The sequence below is a fragment of the Urocitellus parryii genome, chromosome 8, assembly GCF_045843805.1.
Source record: "Urocitellus parryii isolate mUroPar1 chromosome 8, mUroPar1.hap1, whole genome shotgun sequence".
NCBI classification, from domain to species: domain Eukaryota; kingdom Metazoa; phylum Chordata; class Mammalia; order Rodentia; family Sciuridae; genus Urocitellus; species Urocitellus parryii.
In genome coordinates this window covers 42774588-42800365 of record NC_135538.1, presented here as the reverse complement: position 1 = coordinate 42800365, position 25778 = coordinate 42774588, and positions in this window count along the sequence as shown.

Sequence of the window (25778 nt, the reverse complement as noted above, 5' to 3'; positions counted from 1 at the left end):
ATTCATGGATTAAACTTTTGTCACAAGACAATTAAAATACATTGAACTGAATGAAATTAGAGTATATAAAAACTTTTGGGCCAGAGTTACTGGAGTGCCTAAAGGAAAATTTAAGTAGTAAATGCATATTTGAGTAAAAGACAGTTTATTAATCATTCATCAGTGTTGCACCCTGAAGAAAAAAAAAAAAGAGTTAAAGGAAACAAAGCAATCAGAAGCAAGAAAATAATAAAGATTAAAAGAGAAATCAATAAGATTCAAAACAAAAGCAATAGAATCAGTGGTGCAAAGAGCTCATTCTTTAAAAACATTAAGGAAATAAACTTCTAGTTAGCCTGAGAAGTTAAAAAAGACACTTATTACCAATACTGAAATAAAATAGGTAATATCAGTATAAACACTATAGACATGAAATGAAAAATCAAGGAAAACTCTGACACAAAGATTTGACAACTTAGATGATGTGGATACTTACTTAAATATGTTGAACTACCACATCTCACCGAAACTGAAATAGGTACTTTAAATAATTAATAATTTGATAATTTTATGTTAAGATATTATGACTTAAAAGTTCTCAAAATAGAATAAATTGCTAGACCCAGATAGTTTTATTACAGAATTCTACAAAATGATTAAATACTTTTATAAAATTTCTTTTTTGAAAAAAGACAAGAAGGTAGTATTATCCTAGTATCAAAACCAGACAACATAATATAAAAAAGAAAGAAAAAATAAATAAACCTTTAGGCCAATGTCTCTTATGAAGATGGACACTGAATTATTAACAAAACATGACCAATTAGATTTCATGTATATAAAAGAAAAACTATGCACCATGACAAAATGAGGTTCACTGAAAAGATATCAGTCTAACTCAATATTTGAAAATCAACATAATAATAAGCTATAGAAAAAAATATGATTATATCTATTAATACAGAAAAGCATTTGACAAAACTCAGCATCCATTATGATAAAGTTTTCAGGAGAGTAAAATTAGAGAGGAACTCTTGCAACTTGAGAAAGCATATCTGAAAACACCTACAGCTAGTGTTGTACTTCATTGACAGGCATTGAATGCTTTTCCTCTAACTCTCAGGAACAAGTCAAGGATATCTGCTGTTGGAACTCTTGTAAAATTCTGTGCCTGGGTTTCTAGTGCTGTAATAACATAAGTAAGGGAAATAAAATGCTTTCCAATCAGAAGAAGAAATAAAACTGTCCTTGTTTGTAGAGTACATTTCCACATTATCTATGTGGAAATTTCCAAGCAATCTACAAAACCCAGATAAAATTCCTGGAACTAGTAATTGAATTTATCAACTTTGCAGGACACAAACAATGAATATGTCATCACAAAAAATAAAAATACAATACCATATATGCTTGCTCAAAATGGGACATGCAGATATAAATCTTTAAAAATGTAGTAGAGATTTGCTTGCTGAAATCTACAAATGCTGATGAAGGAAATTTTTAAAATATATAGATTAATAGATATGCTGTATCTATGGATTGAAAAATCTTACAGAGAAAGGATGTCTATTTTCAATAAGTTGATGTACAGTGTTAATCAATTCCTGTCATTCTCCCCAAAAGATTTTTGTTTTTGAAATATAGGCAAAATTATTCTAACACTTATATGGGAAGACAGAACCCCTAGAATAAGTAAAACAATTTTGAGAAGGAATTGGGATAAATCAATCTGCTTAATTGTAATATTTATATTAAAGCTATGGTATCCAAGACTGTGCAATTGACAGAGTCTGACACATTGATCATTGGAAAAGAATAGAGAACCTGGTAAGAGACACACGCATATTGGCTGACAAAGATGTGAACACCGTTCAATGGAAACAGGACAGCCTTTCAAATAAATGTTTCCAGATGACTCCCTTTTTATACAAATTTAAATGGATGATTCACTTAAATATAAAACTCTTAGCCATATATTAAGGAAATCTTTGGGCTTCAGAAATAGCCAAGCAAGCCCCTTAACTTGCTTTTATGTGCACGTTTATAGGAGAAGCAACCTGGGGGAGATGAAAAGATGGTAGAAGCAGAGTCAATACACAGGTCATGTAAAATGTTCAGTAAAGGCAAAACCTGCTTTCCCTTTCACTCCTGATGATCAAACACAGGTGAGCTGGGAAACAAAGAGGATGCCTACCTGGTAATGGAGGTCAAACAGGAGGGTAGCATTGACATATGTATGTTCTAGTACAGCCACCTAACATGGGGACACTCAACCATGCCTTAGGTACCTCCAAGAAAACGAGGAAAAGATGAGAAAAAAATAGAGCAAACATTAAATAGATTGGTAATAACTCTGAAAGTAAGTGAGTGAGGCTGAAGACCAGTCTCTAGTACAGTTGATGTTTTTGTGTGATCTCCATTGTGCCACTGCTACCGCTCGGAGAATAGTATTACATGAGCCACACAAGGCCAGCTCTGAACCACTGTATTGTACAAGGGAAGAAAGTCATGGAAATGAAACAAGGAACAATAAATGTGGAAACATAATAACAAGCATAGATCAGTCCCCTTCCCCATTGATTTTTAAGTCCAGGTAATCTCCAAAGTGTTATCATTCAGAGTGAACAGCTTTTCAAAGTCAAAAATATAAACTAATCAGCTATAGTGAGGTGTGTGTGTGTGTGTGTGTGTGTGTGTGTGTGTGTGTATTTGTAATTAAAATGTAAGCAGGATTTCCTAAACCTAAAAATTATGGAAAATTTTATACATACAAGTACTGACATTTTTTTTCTCTTCAGTTTTCTAAAGCAGATGGATGGGGAAAACAACAGAGTTAGAAGGCCTTTTGGGAAATGAGTAACATATCATTATCATCTTTGCCAATTAGCATTTATTGAGCAACTGAGTGTTGGTATTTCAGAAACCTCCGCAGAGACTCGATATTGAGACATGTTTGTGTTCCATTAATTTATAGTCATCTGTTGGAGGACAGTACTAACTTGAGAATGCATTACACAGTGTGAGATGATTCTCAGCCTTGTTTCTCCAAAGGAAGTTAATTTTTTACATAAGTTTATCAGTACTTTATTAAAATATGCATAAGTTGGAACCTTATTTGTTTCAATAGACATTATCTTTAAAGAATTGAAGAATTTTCCTTATAAATTGTTGCTCTGAGCACTGGAGAAAGTTATGAACCAATTCCTACCCATAGTGGCATAGATTTTCAATTTGAATTACTTTTTGCTACCTGATATTTGTGAGAGTAAACAGTTGGTTTACTTCAGCACAGGGATAATTTTTATTCTAAATGCCACTAAACATAAAATTACTTTCATATCACCAGCATCTCCCTGGCTTTATAACTGCTCTAATTTGGTGTTATTTTTTGGTTAATTGTGATAACAGGATTAACCAGTAGGAAAAGTAGAATATTTCTCTGCTCATTTCTATGCTAAATCTAATGTTCACAATTTTTTTTGAGGGGGGGGGGTCTGACATTTAGACCCCAAGCTGTCATATATGCATACAAAAACAAAGGTATTTTGAAGTTTTAGGGAGGTAAACAACAGTTGCAAGTGTGCTGGGATTCAAAAATTTATTTTCTCAGAGAGTCAGATATAAGAAATATAATTTTTCTTTATAATTTACTTTTTATCAGCAAGATCCCCCTCCTGCTGAGTTAAAGAAAAATGAAATCTTAGTTCCAGATGTAAATTCAGAGACTCTTTACCTAATGATTATTTCTTTGAAACAACCACTCAGCTTTGATATTATTTTTGCTTCATTTGTTCTTTTCTGAAGTTGCATTTGGATTCTTACGAAGATCAAACTCATATGATCTCTTGTCAGCATAGTTGAGAAGCAGAAAAGTGTGGGCATCCAGGAAGTCTGAGGTGACACTCCCGGCACTCTCCATCTCAGCACTGATTGAAGTTGGAAGCTCAGAAGCTTACTATGATGTCTGTTTGGGCAAGGGTGCAATGCCTTTGTAATAGGCTTGTGAATCCAGCAGCTAAGTGAGAAGCTAGATAAATTGCTAAGTGAAATTATCTAACAGGAAAACTAAGTCAGTAGGGATGCATTTCCAAGTCTGATCCATCAGAGGAAGATTGCAACTCTGATCACAAGACCAGCAACAAGTACCATTAGGATGTGCACAGATGGACTCAGGCTAACTACACCCAAAAGGTATCACAGCAACCATACATCAACTTAGCTAAACTCCTCTGAGAACACCCTGAGGAGATGAGGATTATGATATACATTATGAGGCCAGATGATCCCTCTCAGGGAGACTGGGTAGGAAGAGGATAAAGTATGAAGGGGGATAAGCAATTGTCTACCTAAAAGTTGAGCATTACCTAAAATTACTGTCTATATTTCAAAGTACATAAGGTTTGAAATGCAAAGGACTATAATTTGTATTTGCAAATCAAAGGAGATTTCATGTCACTCTACTCAGAATGCAATTATCAAAAATACTGATAGTAATAAATGTTAATAAAGATGTGGGAGAAAAAAAAGTGTATAATTCTTTTTTATTGGGACTGCCAATTACTGCAAGTACTCTGAAAAGTGATATGGAGATTCCTCAAAAAACGAGGTATGGAACTGCCATGTGACCCAGCTAATTCACTACTCAGTATATGTCCAAAATATCTAAAATCAGCATACTATAGAGATACAGCCACAAAAATGTATATACCAGCATAATTCACAATAGCCACACTATGTAATTAGCCTAGATGCCCTTCAACAGATGAACTGAGAAAAACAAATGTGATATATATACAAAAATAGAGTGTTGTTTATCCATAAATGAGAGTGAAATAATGGCATTTGCCAATAAATGGGTAGAACTGAAGGCCATTGTGATAAGTGAAATAAGCCAGACCCAGAAAAGCAAAGATCAAACCTTTTCTCAGATATGCAAAGGCTAGAGAGAAATAAGGAAAAAAAGAAAAGGATGGGAGGGTTTCATGGAAACAGAAAAGATCAGTGGAGTAGAGGAAGGAGATGGTGGGGGAAGGAGGATGGACAGAAAAAGGGAAGAATGATGGAATGAATCTGACTTAACTTTCCCATATAAGAATATACAACAGCAAATCTCACCTTCTTGCATATTCACAAAGCACTAATTTAAAAAATAAACTATAAATAAATAGCAGGAAATCAGTAGAGTAGAGAGATGGGAACAGGGTAGGAGGAAGGAAAGGAAAAGGGAAGAACTAGGGAATTAATTAGAGAAAATCATATTCCATGCTTGTATAATTATATCAAAATAATCTGTCCTGTTATGTATAAAAGGAACTATTTAAAATTGAAAAAGATACTGCATTTCCTCCCTTATTCAACAGGTGCCTTTAGTCATCAGATTTGGTGCCCATTCTTTGTACATTACTATTTTAATCAGTCTTTTCCCTGCTGTGACTAAAGGATCTGACCAGAACAACTGTAGAGGAGGAAAGGTTTATTTAGGGACTCACAGGTTCAGAGATCTCAATCCATAGACAGCGGGCTCCATTCATTCCTCAGGGTTCAAGGTGAGGCAGGACATCATGGCGGAATAGTGTGGCAGAAAGAACCAGCTCACATGATGATCAGGAAGGAGAGAGAAGTGTCTCCATTTGCCAGATACAAATAGCCACACTCCCAATGAACCACCTCCTCCAGCCACACCCCACTTACCTACAGTTACTATTCAGTTAATCCCATGGATTAATTTACTGATTAGGTTAAGGCTACAACCCAATCATTTTTCCTTCATGCATGTCTCACATGTGAGATTTTGGGGGAAATCTCATCTAAACAATTACAAATATAACCTCAAATAAATAATGAATAACCCTCTATATAAGTTTATTGTGTGAGATGCATTCATAAGATAATGACAAGAAAAGTTATACTTATTATTAGGCAGGTATTTAAACTCAAATCTTAATAAAGAACTCTGATGAACCAGGATAAACCTTGTAAAGAAATCTTTTATCTAAGCTAGATTTCTCAAAACAGTTGTGACTATAAGGCCAGCTCTATTTTAACTACATGAAAACCCTAAATTCTTGATTTGAATCCTATTTCTACACATCATGGGAGAACAATAAACTTATAAATGAGTAAAAAAAAGTATGCATGGAAAAAGAAAAATAGTAGAATTGGAATATAAAGAGTTTAAATAAGACAAAAGAGAGAGCCTTTGTCCGTACTCTTTAGAGTGGCCTTGGCCTAAGATGATCAGTCCACACCATCCAGGACAAATAAATTAGCCCAAAACTTAACTATTCTTTAGTAGAGAAAAGGTGCAAGAATAAAGGAATTATAGCTCAGCTTTTCTGTGACCACATAATAGAGAATTTGCTGGAACTATATGTGTTTAATTCCTTTGAAAACCTCACGCCTCTGAGGTGGGTAATGAAGGTCAATTCTTTGGAAATAACAAAAGATAAAGCTTAAAAGCCCTCCTGTTAATGTGTGATTTAACAGGTATACTGCAATTGAAAAAAAAAATTCAAATTCTTAATGGCCAAAAGACATAAAGCAGATGATTTGTGACAAAGTGACCTTCAAAGTTAATCAGAAAAGAAAAGGTGGTGAGTGCATCTTGCTTCTCCCAGGTTCACCAGGAGGTGAAAGCAGACACAATAGAAGTATCCAATTCTTTCCACATGATGTAACCCCATTATTTGATATTTGATGAATGTATTGGGGCAAAATATGACTAATTATATCTTAGTCTGAGGGAAAATACCCCTAGTTGTCTATTCTTTCAAGTAAAACTTGAAATAAATGTCTTGAGAGTAAGAATGATAAATATAACTAGCATATTTCAAATTTAGGAAACTACATTCCCCACTCTAACCACCTTACAGTGCTGCTAAGGAATAATTACCTATTTGTTTTCTAGTACAAGAATATGAGTACATTAGGCCATACCCTTGCCTTAAAGTAAACTTAAACAAATTGTCTCTACCAGGAGGTTAAGTTTTTCATTAACACATTTTAAAGAATAAAATTCTGTAGGATTTGTTAATTCATTATCATTTAAGCTCAAAATGTTAGGAATTCTTAGTTCTTAAATAAATTATATAATTAATATACTGTAGCATAAGCACTTTCTTATGAGTACAATTAACAGGCTAATAGATTATGAAGGTTTTTCAATAGTCTCCTTTTCCAAAGATTAAAACAGTTTCTTTTTCCTGCATATTTTGCATTCTTATATCCTCACTTGATATAACTGTCTCTCAAAATCTATAACTATTTTATAAGCTATATTCTGAATTCCCACTTCCACTCAAACTTTCTAGTTCTTTGCCAATGAGAATAACAAATTTGAGGCTGTCTCACTGCAGCATCTTGTCTCTTTATCTAAATAGATATGTGTACTTAAATTACCTAAACCTGAGTGGTATGCAAAACTTTTAGATTGTTGTGATTAGCTCACTTTTATAGGTCTTGCAGTGCTCTAATGGATGAAGATGAAGGCACAGCTTTTCTTCCACATTATCTCTTCATACCATTAGGTTCTAATAAACTAAAACAATCTGGATAAAATTTTCTACCACATTTTAAAAATTCTGCCACATTATAAATTTAAATCTGGTGAAGTGTTTACTCCTTGCTCTTTTAAGGGTGAGGAATTTAATAGGTGTTCCTGAGGAACACCTTAAATATAGCAGGGGCAGAGAAAACCTAATTATCAAAGCCAACTAAGTACAGAAGATGCATTAGTCAGATATTTATTGTTGTGACAAAATACCTGAGGAAAAAAAATATTTTAAAGGAGAAAATATTTGTTTTGGCTAATGTTACAGAGGTTTCAGTCCATGACTGGCTCTGTTGCTTTGGGTCTGAGGCAAAGCAGAACATCATGGCAGAGAGGCTTGGCAGAACAAAGCTGTTCATTTTGTAGCCAGGAAGCAGAAAGAAAGAAAGGTGGCAGGGACAAGATATATTTCCCAAGAACACCAGCTCAGAAACTTACTACTACACCTAGACCTCACCTTCTCATAATGCCCTTAAATATCAATCTTCAATGGGATTTTCAAATGAAGAAATCAGAATCCTCCTGATCCAGTTGCTTCTCACTTGCCAAAAGCCCAACACCTGAACACTGTTATATTGGGGCGAAGCCTTTAACATATGAGACTTTGAAAATTCCAGATCCAAACTATAACATTCTTGAAGCACATGTCTATTTAAGGTTTAAAGCTAGTTTACTTTCTCTAAGGAGACAGATTACAGGAAGTTTTAGATATCCATTTCCTGTTTACATGGTATGGGGCAGAAATGGGAATTTTGTGAAGGATTAAAAAATATTCTCTGCAATACTCTAGCCAGTCCACAAATCTGTACCCTCTAATGTTACCAGTATGAATCCATCTGTACTGTCACATTCAAAAGAAAACCAATAACTGACTTTTCGTTCTGAGCATGGCAGAATGGTAGACTTTCCCTGCTGCCAAAAACATCAATAAAAGTGTATGAAGTACTGAACCAGAATTAGAAAAGTGTTGTAATCTTTGAGAGAAGAAAAACTCATGAAGTAAAGCCCAGATTGCACTAGATTTTTGCCAAAGGCCACTTTATATTGCAACAGATGGTCATGGAGCTTGAATGGATGAGCAATCCTGCCAAGTTAACAAGTCAAAGGTTTGAGCTTGGGGCTGTTCAAGTGCTTATGCTTCAATAGGGGCACAGACATTGGCATAGGAAAGCTCACATGTCCTTGGTTGGGGTGAAATAGAAATATGTTTGGATAACAAAAGCAGAGAGAATTCACCAGTAGGTCTGAACTATTAGAAACACTAAACAAAGTTCTCCAGGTAAAAGAGAAATCAGACCAAAAGAAAGACATATCCACAAAAAGGAAAGAAAAGCCCTGGACATGGTACGTTTCTAAGTAAATATAAAATGATATCATTTTCCAATCAGGGCACTTGTTAAAGCAGAAATATTAATATTGTAATGTGGAGTTTATTATTTACTTAAGTTTTATTTTTCCAAGTCCTGCTATGTTCTCATAAGCATGCTCTTCTCATGAACATACCATGACTAACAGTAGTAAATTCAACTCTGCAGTTCTGCAGCTGCCCCTCTGTCAAATCCTTGCATCTATCTCTTCCTCTCCAGATGTTTCTATGGGATGCAAATGAACCTAATATATTTTGATAGAAAGAAGACCAAAAATATTTTCAAAAATTCTAAAAACAAGTGGAAACTTATCTCAAGGTTAAGTATTGATAACATGAACTTATTTAAACATCTTGGATTCATTTTTTATTTTAAATTGACCTTGTCACTCTCTTTCATTTTAATTACTCATTGTATCCTGTTGCTTTGAAGATAATTATTGAAAAGGGACATCTCCTTTATTATCTGCTATATCCATTCCATGTTTATTGCTATAGTATAAAAAATGCATTTGAAGAGTGAAATACTATTCGAGGAATACAAAACTGTTATTACTTAAAATAATGCATGCTGTATGTATACTATAGCACTTATAGTTAATTTTTTTCTTCTCAATTCTACAGAAATCATAATAGTATCATTGACCATTTTCTCTGATTCTTCTCATCTGTAAAGTTGCAAAGTTATCACCTACTGTGCACTTAATAAAACGTGATGGTGCTCCTTACTTTTTTTCTATTTATTTTTATTCTGTGTTGGGAGGGTGTGACAGAAGGAACTGTTCAATACTAGGAGCTGTCTGTAAGAGGCATGGGTGATTATGTGCACTCTTTGTTTGATGTCACTGAGTTTGGGGTTTTAATCATCCTTTTTTAAAAGTCATCTATTATGTAACATTTTTTCTTGTGCTCAGTGAGATTTAGGTGCAAATTCATTCCACTATACCATGGCAATGGATGGCGTAAACTTATCCTAAATTAAGATGAGATGTTGAAATCTCTTACAGAATTTTAAAAATAAGTTTATGTTACAATCACAAGAGGAAAAAAAAGAGAAATAACTGACAAAGATAGATAGATATTGTTTAGGATTAGAATTAGACAAATAAACATATAGTATTACTAAAGACAATTTTATAATTTAGTATTCTATAAATTTTGAAAATTTAGTTAATTCAGATTATAATAAAAATGTGTACTTGAATTTCTTTTACTACTTCTCTACTGTAAATATCTTTGAGATATTTGTTGGTAAGTTTTATTTTATATGTTCAAAGTCTAATTTTCCCTCCTGTCTTGTTTTTCTCTTTCATTTTCCTCTTCTCTCATAGTTTATCAATGTGTATCTTTTAGAGGAAACTCATAAAATACCTGTTTTAAGAAATTGTACTGGAAGTGTAGGTCTGCTTTAGTTCAGAGGGAGCTTCAACATAGAGGACTTCAAGGTTCAACTTGGCATAGCTGTAATGCATTCTAGATCTACCTGGATGGTCTCTGGATGTGTTTATAAGTTAGCATTACTCTAATAAGGATATGTCACAAAATTCTATAGAATATAATGAGAAATTTTTGCTTAAAAACAAAATATTTGTTGGTAAATTTGATATCATATCATTGCTTTGTCAGAGATTATATCATTGTTACCAATTTGGGAGCAACTTAAAGAAATATTTTAAATTCCTATGTAGAATTTAGGATGTTCACGACACACAAGTTGATTAGTGTTCTAAAAGTATATAATATCAATTTTCTAATCCTAAACTTATGACTTTTACTTCATTCTAATTTGAGAGCTGTATAACTAAAAAATAATTATTTCTATAGCTGAAATCTAATGTCAAAATTGTGAAAATAGTAAGCCATGCTGCATCTTTTCCAATGGAGATATTTCACATTGATAATACATGTAGCATTGACAGTAGGATGATTATTTTTCCTTATGGGTATAGAATTTGAAATAAAATTAGCATTAATTTAAAAAGTAAGACAAAGTTTTCATCAGTATGCTGGGTTAATCACTTATCTCTGGACTCACAAAATAGCCCAGCAGCAAAAACAAACAAACTAACAAATTATCTTAGTATGGAAATTCTTTCATCAGAAGAATCATTTTTCATTTAAATTTGACTATCCAAGAAAAGTTATTAACTGAGTTCATAGTCCTTCATTGTAAGACAACAGTATGTTCAAGAAAATAGTTCTAATGAAAGGTTAATATGTTTAATCTATTTAAAATATATTTTTAATTATTTTCCTTCATATTATTTGGTCCCTTGTTTGCCTCATTGATTTCCTTGTTCTAATTCATATGTTTGAATTTTTTCTCCATATAGTTTTATGTGTAGTGTTAAACCTCAGTTTTCCCTAGTTAAAAAATGATTTAATTTTGTTGATTTCTCATAGAATCAGAAAACTAAGGTTAGCCCTTTAATAGACAATGCAATTACAGGGTCACACAAGGAAATGTCACACTTTCATAAAGAGTATCCTCCTATTTTTCAACTTCATTAAAAATGTAAAAATGAGCATAGGTTGAATTCAAAGTCACCTTAACAATGTAACAATATATCTACATGATACAAAAATCAGATAAGGACTCAGAAACTTATGAATTCAGAAAGATAAACTGGTTAGGAAAATCCTGTGGGGCAAGAAGATATGGTAATATGTACGGTAGATATTAAGTTAGTATTTTTCTGACAGTTAACACTGGGGCTTTGTATCAAAACAAAGTGCTGCAAAATATATTAATTATTACTTATAAAGTATTCATCCATTCCAATGATGTCTTTACCCTTTCAAAGTTTGTAAAATAAAACAATATCTTCCAGTATAAAACCACTAAGTCCAATGATCAATCTGGAGAAATGCCCATACTTAACTGCAGAATACAAAAGCTCCCAGTATGTTTTAAAAGGCAATGCTTCAAATTAGCAGCTGAGTTCTAGGACTGTGTTCACATCCTGCTTTTACAAAGTGCTAGCTGTATGATGTTGGGCAAATTAGTTAAACTCAGTGAACTATGATTTTCACATGTAAAAATTAAAGATTATGTACTACTTTCACAGTGTTATCATGAGGCTTAAATCAATTGTTGTGTATGTGTATGGGATATTTAAAACAGAACATGACATTAATAATGGCCAACAAATGTTAAATATTTACACTTTTTAGAAATTATCTTTCTTTGATTCTGAAGGGCATTTTTGTAAAAGGTGGAATGAGAAAGATGTAACTTCTAAGAAAAAAAGCCTCACTGTTTTTACATGCTCACCTATATTATCATCCATTTCCTATGTTTTGCTTTTCTACTTTAACACCCTGTTCTTAAAAACAAAATATTTGTTTTTCTCTATTTACAATAGAGAAGTAGTAAAAGAAATTCAAGTACAATATTTTTCTCAGGCATTTCTAGTTATTCACTTGACTTTCTATTGTTGGTCAATGTTATTGCAGTTTTGCTTTTTTGTCCTAACTAGTCATAATTATATCTCATTGTTGTAGCATTTTATTTGTATTTTATATTCTATAAAGTACATGATTTAATTTTCTTACATTGTTTCTCAGCATTCTTATTATTATGCATATAAGAAGTTAGCATTAGGTTAAAACTAATTAAAATTGCATGAATTTAAGAGAATTCAAATTGTTCTTAAAATATTCCATATTCTATCTAAACTTCAAAGTTTAGAACAATTACTGTCAGAAAACATAATATTAACAACTTCATTGGACTAGCATAAAAACAGACACATAAACTAGTGAATAAAAAAGGACATCAAAATAAACTCATGCAGCTATAGAAACCTGATTCTTTACAAAGGTGCTGAAAACAGGTTGGAGAAAAGATAGTCCTTAAGCAAATGGTTCTGGGAGAACTGGATATCGCTGTGTAGAAGACTGTGACTAGGCCCTTATCTCACATGCTCTACAAAAATTAATTCAAACTGAATAAAAAAAAAATCTAAGTATAAGCACTCAAACTTTGAAACTGCTATAGGACAACATAGAGGAACATGTCAAGATATAGGCAAAAACTTCTTTAATAGGACTCAAAGAAATAACAGCAAGAACCAACAAATAAAAATAAATAAATAAATAAATAAATAAATAAATAAAACTTCTTCACAGTAAAGAAAACAATAGATAAAGAGACAACCTACAGAAGGGGAGAAAATCTTTGCCAGCTTCTCTTATGACAGATAATTAATATCCAGAATAAAATTATAAAGAACTCAAAAAACTTTATAGCAAATAAAACAAGGTGAAATCAAACAAATCAATAAATAAATAAATTGTGTACTTACCAAGAAAAAAGAAGTACAAATGACCAATGATTATATGAAAAGTTGCTCAATGTCTTTAACCATTAAGAAAATATAAGTCAACAGGACACTGAGACTTTATCTCACCTCAGTCAGAATGACTATCATAAAAAGTACAAAAAAATGAAATATTGGCAAGAATGTAGGAAAAATGAACACTTGTACACTATTGTTAGAAATGTAAATTAATACAGTGACTGTGGAAATCCATATGGAACCTCCTCGAAAAGCTAAACAGAACTACCATATGATCCAGTCTACCTTTTTTTTTTTTTTTGGTATATACCCAAGGGAATTAAAGTCATCATTTTGTAGATATAACTATATACTATAGACATGTTTATTATGATACAATTTATAATAGCCAAGTCATGGAATCAAGCTAGGTGACCATCAACAACAAACATTTAGATGGAGAAAATGTGGTGGTGTAGGTAGGCAATACATTATTATTCAGCTGTAAATAAGAATGGAATTATGACATTTGCAGAAAAGTGGATGGAACTGGAAATCATTCATCATGCAAGTGAAATAAGTCAGATTCAGAAAGACAAGTATTGCATGCTTTGTTTACATGGAAACTAAAAAGAAAATAAATCTACAGGAAAGCAAAGAGGGAGACTAAGAGAAGAGTAAATGGATTGGGGAAGGGGGAGGAATTAAAAAGGGGAGATAGAAGGTAAGGGCAAGGGGGATACTGTGGGGGGGAATGTATAAATAATATGCAAGAATAAAAATAGCTGTTCATTTTGGCTACATTTATTTTGAGGCAACATAGGTGAAAATGTGGTTTTAACATTATCTTCTTCATGGATTGACATTTATAAAGTGTTATTTTTTCTTTTCCCATTTTTTTAAATATCTGCTCCTTAGAGCAGATGTTGTCAATTGAACTTTTTCAAGCTAATTGATTTTTCTTTGGCCAATTTATATTTGCTGAGCCCACCTGGAGATATTTTTATTCTACTTATTGTATTTTCCAATCTTAAAATTTCTATTATGTTATTTTAAATAATTTCTATGATTTAATTGCTCCTCTCCCTTTAGTGCAATATCATTCTCATACTTTACTGCTACAGATATGATTCATTTTATGTATTCTACCATAGTTACAGTAGTAGTTTAACCGTTTCTATTCACTTCTTTCTCTCATCATGCATAGTCCATAATTCCTAATCTCTGTGTCATCTATTTTTTGGGGGGGGGCGGGTAATTAAAAACATATTTCAAGTAAAGAAATGTAGAAACTTTCCAAATTAAATTCCTCCCCTCCCCAATGTTTGTTGTTGTGGCTGCTTTTAGTCATCTTTGTTATAGCTGTTATTACTTCTCTCGCTCACTCTCTCTTTCTCTCTCTCTCTCTCTCTCTCTCTCTCTCTCTTTCTCTTCTCTCTCGCTGTGTGTGTGTGTGTGTGTGTGTGTGTGTGTGTGTGTTTTCTGTGACTAACTTCATAGATGTATTCCCCATTCTGAACTGTCACTGAAGTCTCTGGTTAGTTTTGTAATCAGCTAATATTAGGCTGAGATTTCCTTTAATGCCTTAAACCTAAAAGCCTGTTTTGCAAGGGTCTCCTAGTGGCTAGTCATGCTTTCATATTCAGCATGTTAAAACTCAGGATCAGGCTCCCGCATGTTTGTGCGAATGATCTCCATGTATGCCACAGTTGACAAGCACTTTTTTGTTCTTTCTTGGCTGGGAAGATGCACATGGATTCCTAGTTCTACAGGGTATGTTTCAACTTTTCTAGGCCCCTTAGAGACCTCTCATTCTCAGGTTTTTGTTTTTTTATTGTTTTTGACAAAAACCTTAAGGATAAGACTCTTCTTACTGAGTAAGTTCAAAGTCACATCAAGACAAGACAAGTCATAACAATATTGTAATTGCAAAGAGAGTCAGGCACATCAAATAGGAAATACGTTCCGGGATTATTCTTTGTGAGAAGTTCTTTACCTGTCTGCCCATTCCCCAAGAAAGGAAAGAGAACTATTTTTCATAATTACCATTGTTGTAAGGCTGTAGTTTTATAGACTACCATTGAACTGGGGAGAAAACGATGGCAATTTAAAATGCAATAATCCTCAACTGTTCTTACACCAATTCAGCCACTTTTGTTGAATAAATGCTCCTCAGATAATTAATGTTTTGGCTATTTTTAGCTCCATGAAATTGTTGATTTTTATCATTTTTTGTAAGCATTCTAATTATGCTTAGGGAGGATTGACTTTTCTGAGATTCTTTCTTCTTTAGGAAATTCCAGTCTTAGTGTATTTTTAATGTTTTAAGACATCTCAAGAAGGTAAGAGTTATCTTAATTCTAAATCTTATTGATTTAAACAAAATCTCCAAATAAAAAGCCAATGTGAACTTAAATTTCTCTACTTTGTGTGGTTCACTTTAGTACAACTTATATGTTTATGGAGTCCAATGCATATAATTATAAATATCGATGCATTTTATAACAAATAATTCACACTAATATCTCATTTCTGTGAGTGTTTCTCAGCTTTGTCAAGGTTGTTTTCCTACTCACAAGGAATTAGATATCCTAATATCCAATTTTCACAGGACTATAACTTTTAAGACAATATAATCTACTTCCAAAGATAAACATAATATTTATAAGTTGTATTTCATTTCCTCATTGATTTTTCTGTTATTTTAATAGTTGTTATTTTTATTCCTCCAATTTGTGCTTAATCAAAAATAAAGAAAGAAAAACTTAGTAAATTTTTGAAAGAATATGATTTTCTCTTTTCCTACAGATTGATGCCTTAATCATTGAAGGGAAAAATTGAAAAAGAAGTGCCAAGAATTGCTATAGTATTTTACAATGAATGATTTATTTACTCAGATAGTATGTCAGTTTATTAAAAATACATTAGTCATCAATTTAGCTGAAAATCTATTCTAACCATTTCAAAAATAATCATATTTTTGTCACTGTATTTATCTATTGCAGTCACAGCTTTTATGGTGGAGACTGGTTGGAACTCTTTTATAATTTTCTACTGACTCAGAATATAACAATATTAGAAAGAAAAAAAATTGGCTGAATGTCCGTATTGCAAGAAGAAAAGGAGGAAAGGACAATTCTCAAGGAGAATTGTCCTCTAAAGAGGCCCATCAAAAGCTTGTTGAAGGAAATGCCAAACTTGATTGTTTGAAAATCTCAGCTGTGCATATTTCCATTAAAATCCCATCCAAGTCCATTTAATTTATTCACAGATAAACAAAATGCCCTTTATTGCATTGCATGCAGTTATGACAGATGGCTCTTCCCATTTCTGTCCAGGTGTAAAAGGACAAAGATAAATGGATCTGTTGTTTTTAATTCACACACTTTGTGACTTTCATCTCCACCTGAAAGCATCCCTTGGCTCTTTATCTGTTTCATGTTCCCAGAAAGCGACAGCCCCTTTTCTAGCTAGAGCATGCTTCATTGTACTTCTAAAGAGAAGGTGCACCTGCCTAAAGCAATCACTTTGAGAGAACAACAAAAAGGCAAACCAGAATTTCAAACATATTATTTAGTTTATTACAGTGTCCTAATTGCACATAAACCCATTAGATTTATCTACACCTACATTTTTTCATAACTGAAGGCTAGGATGTTTAAAGCTGTTAGATTTTCATTATTTTGTAAATGGTTAATAAATGTCCATCATCCTATATGACACAAAATTAAAGTAGGGTAAATAACTGAAATTATTTTAATTTTTCATTTTGTTTATATCATTAAGTTCCAAAAAGCTGATGAAACATTGATCTTAAACTCAAATTATAGCAAATTGCCATTGCTCAGAAGGTTCCAGCATGTTTTAAAACACTGTTTCAAAGACTTCAGTATGTAAATTTTAAGTGATAATTACTATATATTATCTTATTTATAAGGAAAACCTCGGATTTTTAATATCATAGGAAGAACAATATCAAAAGATTCAATTCTATTCCAATGAATTAAAAAGTACATAAACCACATGATGTAGTGTATGTCTGTAATCCCAGCAAGACAGGAGAAAGCTGAGGAAAGGAGGAAGCTGAGACAGGAGAATTGCAAGTTCCATGCCAAGTTGTGAAACTTCTCAAGACCCTGTCTCAAAACAAATAAACAAAAAAGACTCTGTGTGTGTGTGTGTGTGTGTGTGTGTGTGTGTGTGTGAAATTAAATCTTAAATTATATCTCTGAGTTCACATTATCTCCTTAAAAGCTATTATATATTTTATAGGGAAAAATAAAATAATCATACTTAGTTTAGGAGCATGAATTCATTATAATTTGATTTTTAATGTCATAAAATAGAAATCTTGTATTGTAAAAGCCAATTGTCATCTGCTTTTGAATTCATCTACTTCATACTTATCTAGCCATTTAAATGGAATACTTTGTCACTTGCTGGAAGTAGAGCATGGCAGTGTTCGCTAATCATGACACCTAGACCAGTTGGAGTTATCTAGACTCTTTCAGATACTTTTGAGGTCGAAATTCTTTCCAAAATAAGACTAAGTATTATTTAGTATTTGCCCTTTTCACTGTGTTAATATTTGCACTGATTTTAAAAGGGCTGATGGTAAATAAAACCACAAGTTGCTCTAGTAGGAATTAAGAGAATGGCATTAAATTATAGTAGTATTGACCATATTTTTTATCATAACTCCACATGAAGATTACATGTATGCTAATCCTTATTATGTGAATATACTCAAAACCATTGAATTGTGTGCTTAAAATGAGCAATTTTTTTTTTTTAACAATTCAGTCTATCTTATCTCAAAAGCAGATTCCTGTTGGGTTCCTGTGTTCTTTTTTTTTATAGTTTTTTTTTATTGTTGGTCATTCAAAACATTACATAGTTCTTAATACATCATATTTCACAGTTTGATTCAAGTGGGTTATGAACTCCCAATTTTACCCCGTATACAGATTGCTGTATCACATCAGTTACCCTTCCATTGATTGACATATTGCCTTTCTAGTGTCTGATGTATTCTGCTGTCTGTCCTATTCTCTACTACCCCCCCTCCCCTCCCCTCCCCTCCCCTTTTCTCTCTCTACCCATTCTACTGTAAATCATTTCTTCCATTTGTATTATCTTGTCTTACCCCTCCTTTCCTCTTATATGTCATTTTGTATAACCCTGAGGATGGCCTTCCATTACCATGCGATTTCCCTTCTCACTTCCTTTCCCTCCCACCTCTCAACCCTGTTAATGTAAATCTTCGTCTCAAGCTCTTCGTCCCTACTTTGTCCTTGTTTCCTCCCGTTATATCAAAGGAGTCATTTGGTATTTGTTTTTTAAAGGTTGACTAGCTTCACTTAGCATAATCTGCTCTAATGCCATCCATTTACCTCCAAATTCTATGATTTTGTCATTTTTTAATGCAGAGTAATACTCCATTGTGTATAAATGCCACATTTTTTTAATCCATTCATCTATTGAAGGGCATCTAGGCTGATTCCACAATCTTGCTATCGTGAATTGTGCTGCTATGAACATCGATGTAGCAGTGTCCCTGTAGCATGCTCTTATTAGGTCTTTGGGGAATAGAACCAGAAGGGGAATAGCTGGGTCAAATGGTGGTTCCATTCCCAGCTTTCCAAGAAATCTCCATACTGCTTTCCAAATTGGCTGCACCAATTTGCAGTCCCACCAGCAATGAACAAGAGTGCCCTTTTCCCTGCATCCTCTCCAGCACTTATTGTTGTTTGACTTCCTAATGGCTGCCAATCTTACTGGAGTGAGATGGTATCTTAGAGTGGTTTTGATTTGCATTTCTCTGACTGCTAGAGATGGTGAGCATTTTTTCATGTACTTAGTGATTGATTGTATGTCCTCCTCTGAGAAGTGTCTGTTCAGGTCCTTTGCCCATTTATTGACTGGGTTATTTGTTATCTTATTGTCTAATTTTCTGAGTTCTTTATATATTCTGGTTATTAGGGCTCTATCTGAAGTGTGTGGAGTAAAGATTTGTTCCCAGGATGTAGGCTCCCTGTTTATCTCTCTTATTGTTTCTTTTGCTGAGAAAAAACTTTTTAGTTTGAGTAAGTCCCATTTGTTGATTCTAGTTGTTAACTCTAGGGCTATGGGTGTCCTATTGAGGAATTTGGAGCCTGATCCCACAGTATGTAGATCATAGCCAACTTTTTCTTCTATCAGATGCCGTGTCTCTGATTTAATATCAAGCTCCTTGATCCATTTTGAGTTAACTTTTGTGCATGGCGAGAGATAGGGATTCAGATTCATTTTGATGCAGATGGATTTCCAGTTTTCCCAGCACCATTTGTTGAAGATGCTATCCTTCCTCCATTGCATGCTTTTAGACCCTTTATCAAATATAAGATAGTTTTAGTTTTGTGGATTGGTTACTGTGTCCTCTATTCTGTACCATTGGTCCACCTGCCTGTTTTGGTACCAGTACCATGCTGTTTTTGTTACTATTGCTCTGTAGTATAGTTTGAAGTCTGGTATCGCTATACCGCCTGATTCACACTTCCTGCTTAGTACTGTTTTTGCTATTCTGGGTCTTTTATTATTCCATATGAATTTCATGATTCTTTTATCAATTTCTACAAGAAATGCTGTTGGGATTTTGAGTGGCATTGCATTGAACTTATATAGGACTTTTGGTAATATAGCCATTTTGATGATGTTAGTTCTGCCTATCCATGAGCAGGGTATATTTTTCCATCTTCTAAGGTCTTCTTCTATATCTTTCTTTAGGGTTCTGTAATTTTCATTGTATAAATCTTTCACCTCTTTTGTTAGGTTGATTCCCAAGTATTTTATTTTTTGGGGAGATATTGTGAATGGAGTAGTTGTCCTCATTTCTGTTTCAGAGGGTTTGTCGCTGATATACAGGAATGCCTTTGATTTATGTGTGTTGATCTTATATCCTGCCACTTTGCTGAATTCATTTATTAGCTCTAATAGTTTCTTTGTAGACCCTTTTGGGTCTGCTAGGTATAGAATCATATCATTTGCAAATAGTGATAATTTAAGTTCTTCTTTTCCTATTTTTATGCCTTTAATTTCTTTTGTCTGTCTAATTGCTCTGGCCAGTGTTTCGAGGACTATGTTGAACAGAAGTGGTGAGAGAGGGCATCCCTGTCCTGTACCAGATCTTAGAGGGAATGCCTTCAATTTTTCTCCATTCAGAATGATGCTGGCCTGTGGCTTATCATAGATTGCTTTTACAATGTTGAGGTATGATCCAGTTATCCCTAATTTTTCTAGAGTTTTGAACATAAAGGGATGCTGTACTTTGTTGAATGCTTTTTCTGCATCTATCGAGATGATCATATGGTTCTTATTTTTAAGTCTATTGATGTGGTGAATAACATTTATTGATTTCCGTATATTGAACCAGCCTTGCATCCCATGGATGAATCCTACTTGATCATGGTGTATAATTTTTTTGATATGTATTTGAATCCGATTCGCCAGAATTTTATTGAGGATTTTTGCGTCAAGGTTCATTAGAGATGTTGGTCTGTAGTTTTCTTTCTTTGAAGTGTCTTTGTCTGGTTTCGGAATCAGGGTGATGTTGGCTTCCTAGAATGAATTTGGAAGTTCTCCCTCTTTTTCTATTTCCTGAAATAGCTTGAAAAGTATTGGTGTTAGTTCCTCTTTAAAGGTTTTGTAAAACTCTGCTGTATACCCATCCGGTCCTGGGCTTTTCTTAGTTGGTAATCTTTTGATGGTTTCTTCTATTTCCTCTATTGTTATTGGTCTGTTTAGGTTGTCTATATCCTCCTGAGTCAATCTGGGCAGATCATAAGACTTAAGGAATTTATCTATGCCTTCACTATCTTCTATTTTATTGGAGTATAAGGATTCAAAATAATTTCTGATTATCTTCTGTATTTCTGAAGTGTCTGTTGTGATATTGCCTTTTTCATCCCGTATGCTAGTAATTTGGGTTCTCTCTCTTCTTCTCTTCGTTAGCATGGCTAAGGGTCTGTCAATTTTATTTATTTTTTCAAAGATCATTTATTTGTTGGTTTTTTCTTTTTTTGAGGAATGAACTCCAAGCAATGAATTTTCCTCTTAGAACTGCTTTCAATGTGTCCCATAGATTCCGATATGTTGTGTCTGTGTTTTCATTTGACTCTAGGAAGTTTTTAATTTCCTCCTTGATGTCTTCTAAAACCCATTGATCATTCAGCAACCTATTGTTCATTCTCCAAGTGATGCTTGATTTTTCCTTCCTTCTTTTATCATTGATTTTCAGTTTCATTCCATTATGATCAGATAAGATGCATGGTATTATCTCTACCCCTTTATATTGTCTAAGAGTTGCCCTGTGAAATAATATATGGTCTATTTTTGAGAAGGTTCCATGTGCTGCTGAGAAAAAAGTGTAACTACTTGATGTTGGGTGGTATAGTCTATATATGTCAATTAAGTCTAGGTTGTTGATTGTGTTGTTGAGTTCTATAGTTTCCTTATTTAACTTTTGTTTGGTAGATCTGTCGAGTGGTGAGAGAGGTGAGTTGAAGTCTCCCATGATTATTGTATGGTGGTCTATTAGACTCTTGAACTTGAGAAGAGTTTGCTTGATGAACACAGCTGCACCATTATTTGGGGCATATATATTTATGATTGTTATGTCTTGTTGGTGTATGTTCCCTTGAGCAGTATGAAGTGTCCTTCTTTATCCCTTTTGATTAACTTTGGCTTGAAATCTATTTTATTGGATATGAGTATGGACACTCCTGCTTGTTTCCGCAGTCCATATGAGTGGTATGATTTTTCCCAACCTTTCACCTTCAGTCTATGAATATCTTTTCCTATCAGATGTGTCTCCTGTAGGCAGCATATTGTTGGGTCTTCTTTTGTGATCCATTCTACTAGCCTGTGTCTCTTAATTGGTGAGTTTAAGCCATTAACATTTAGGGTTATTATTGAGATATGGTTTGTTCTTCCAGCCATATTTGTTTATTGATGTTACTAAACCTGATTTGTTATCCTCTTTGACTACTGTCCCCCCTTTACTGTCCTACCTCCCATTGTTGGTTTTCAATGTTATTTTCCATTTCCTCTTCCTGTAACGTTTTGCCAAGGATTTTTTGAAGAGATGGTTTTCTAGCTGCGAATTCTTTTAACTTTTGTTTATCGTGGAAAGTTTTAATTTCATCTTCTATCCTGAAGCTTAATTTCGCCGGATACACGATTCTTGGTTGGAACCCATTTTCTTTCAGTGTTTGAAATATGTTATTCCAGGATCTTCTAGCTTTCAGAGTCTGTGTTGTGAGATCAGCTGTTATCCTGATTGGTTTACCCCTAAATGTAATCTGCTTCCTTTCTCTTGCAGCTTTTAAAATTCTCTCCTTATTCTGTATGTTGGACATCTTCATTATAATGTGTCTAGGTGTGGATCTCTTATGATTTTGCACATTCGGCGTCCTGTAGGCTTCTAGGATTTGGGATTCTATCTCATTCTTCAAGTCTGGGAAGTTTTCTCGTATTATTTCACTGAATAGACTGTTTATTCCTTTGGTATGGAGCTCTGTGCCTTCCTGTATCCCAATGACTCTTAAATTTGGTCTTTTGATATTGTCCCATAATTCTTGGATGTTCTGCTCATGGTTTCTTAGCAGACTTGCTGAGCTGTCTATGTTCTTTTCCAGTTTAAATACTTTGTCTTCATTGTCTGATGTTCTCTCTTCTAGGTGATCTACTCTGCTGGTAGTATTCTCAATTGAGTTTTTAAGTTGGTTTATTGTTTCCTGCATTTCTAGGATTTCTATTTGTTTGTTTTTTATTACCTCTATCTCCCTGTGAAATTGATCTTTTACTTCCTGGATTTGTTTGTCAATGTGATCTTTCATTATCTGATTTTGCTGTCTCATGTCTTCCTTGAGACTCCAGATCATCTGAAGCATGTATATCCTGACCTCTCTATCTGACATTCCATCTGTTGCACCTATTACCTCTTCTAAAGTTGAGTTGACCTGCATTGCCTGTGGTCCTTTCTTTCCTTGTGTTTTCATACTGCTGGCGTTTCTTTCTGCTTGGTGAAACTGTTGTGTTTTTGAATTTTCCCTCTATTTATTTATATTGCTCTTGTATGGTTGAAAGATCACGATGCAGGGCAGGTAGTGGCTGTGATCCTCCTCCAATTAGTGTGATCTGTCTACTACGCTGGCAGGCCCTAGGTCTGCTCTGCTGGTCGGTCAAAGGTCTGCCTACCCAGCAGGCACGAGGGGCACCTCTGTCACTCTGCAGGTTGCTGGGCCTAACCTCCCGATGGGTCGCAGGTTCGCCTAGCTTGCAGGCACTGGGGGAGGGGACGGGCCTGCCCCTCAGCAAGCCGCCGGCCCTGTCCTACTTGTGGGTCCTGACCGCGTTCCCTGCAGGCGCGCATAGCTGTTCTCTCACTCGGCAGGTTGCTGGACCTGACCCGCCCGTGGGTTGCAGGTTCGCCTAGCTTACAGGCACTGGGGGAGGGGCCGGTTCCACCCCTCAGCAGGCCGCTGGGCCCATCCGCCGGTGGTCAGGGTCCCGCCTACCTTGCAGACACTGGGGGAGGGGACGGGCCTGCCCTTCAGCAAGCCGCCGGCCCTGTCCTACTTCTTGGTCCTGTCCGCGTTCCCTGCAGGCGCGCGTAGCTGTTCTCTCACTCGGCAGGTTGCTGGACCTCAATGAGCAAAATTTTTTATGGTGTATCATTCTTTGGCACAATAGTCATTCTTACTCCTTGAAAAAAAAAATACTTTCTATAATCTCATTCTAAAGACAATAGGTAAGTTTACTTTTTCTGTAACTCACCAGTAGTTCCTTCTCCACTTTTTAAAATGATGCTTCAACTGGCTTTTTTTTTTCCTTAAGTATACCTCTTTACAGATTAAGTGCACCAAAGAAAAGTAGTTGGATATTTAAATAGCATTGAGATCTTGAACACTCCTAAACAATGGACTTCACTTAACAACCTGCCCGATAGTTGAGGGTCAGATAAGAAAACAATGTTTTATTCTGGAAAAATGAGAGAAAATTATAACAAAAAAAATGGGACAATTTCTAGAGCTCTGAAACAGATCAGGTTCAATTGATAGGAGAACAGATAAAGGAAGGTCTGTCTAAGGAGAAAATAGGCAGGAACAAGCAGTACTGCCCAACAGACCTGCAAAACATGGTCCAGTTGAGGAGGTACAAATGGAAGTTTTACTATAGAAGCCATTTCAGTGTCTCCTACACTGAACATTTGGCTTCACAATTCACTCCCAGAGTTTTATTCAGTTCAGTCTATTCACCAGGAGAAATCAAAAGTTGTTAAGACACATGCTTAAATGTGGAAAGCCTGTTCAAATGGGGGCAAAAATCTCTGCTACAATTTGTGAAAATAAGAACATCTTGACACAGAAATTAAATGTCTCTGATTCTTTTTTTTAAAGAGCTTTTCTGAGATATAATGAATGCACCATAAAATTCATTCATTTGAAGCCTATAATTCAGTGGTTTTTAGTATATCCACCACAATCTAAATTTAGAACATGTTCATCACCTTGAAAAAAAAAAAAAAAACACAACCATTGTCGATCTACCTTCTATGCCTGCACTCTCCCAGACCTAGGCAAATGCTTACCTCCTGTTTCTTTTCTGCCTTTTTCCACTTGAGGTTTTTAAGATTCTTATTATTATAATCAGTATTTTATTCTCTTTAAAAACTCAAATATTTATTGAAATAAATTTAGATGAATATACACTTGTGAGAAATAGATTCCCCAGTACATTTTATTAAATTAACAACTGGTAATATTTTGCAAACCTATAGTATACTAAAAAAAAATAGGATGTTGACATTGACCCAATCTTACTTATACTTCTCCACCTTGTACTCTATTTTATATACATAAATGCACATATTCAGATAAAATTAAAATGTATTGCTTAATGACAATGATATATTCTGAAAAATGTTCTGATTAGGAAATTTCATCATTGTCCAAACATCATGGATCGTATTTATACAAGCCCAGATGGCAAGGGCCAGTCAATGTAGCCCCTTGATGCAATCAAGAGGCACAGTAAGCACCATTCATGGGGTGCTGCTGCCTCCCACTTGCTCAGGATTATCGTCAGCTTTTCTTGTAACTAGAAGAAACATTCTAAAACAACAGTAAAATGTATAGTATAGTAAATACGTAGACAGGCAAATTGTTTATTTTTATTATGAAGTATTATGGGCTGTACATGATTTACCTGCAATACTTTTATGTGGTTGACAGGTTTGTTTACAAAACTGCTCCACACAGCACTTGACACTTGCATAAAGGAACCACTAAGCAGTAGGAATTTTTCAGCACTATTTTAGTCTTGAGATTGCCATCCTATATGCAGTCCATCCTTGACCTAAATGGTGTTAGGGTGTGTATGATACTTACTTTTATACAATTGTGTTTCTCATGTAGGTTTGTGAATCCTCTAACATTGTCAAGAATCCCAAAAGTTGCATCACCACAAGGATGCTGCCTGTGGTCCTTCTACAACTATAGCAACACCCCTGCCTCCCTGTCTCCCATAACTCAAGTCTCTAAAGACCATGAATCTGTTCTCCATT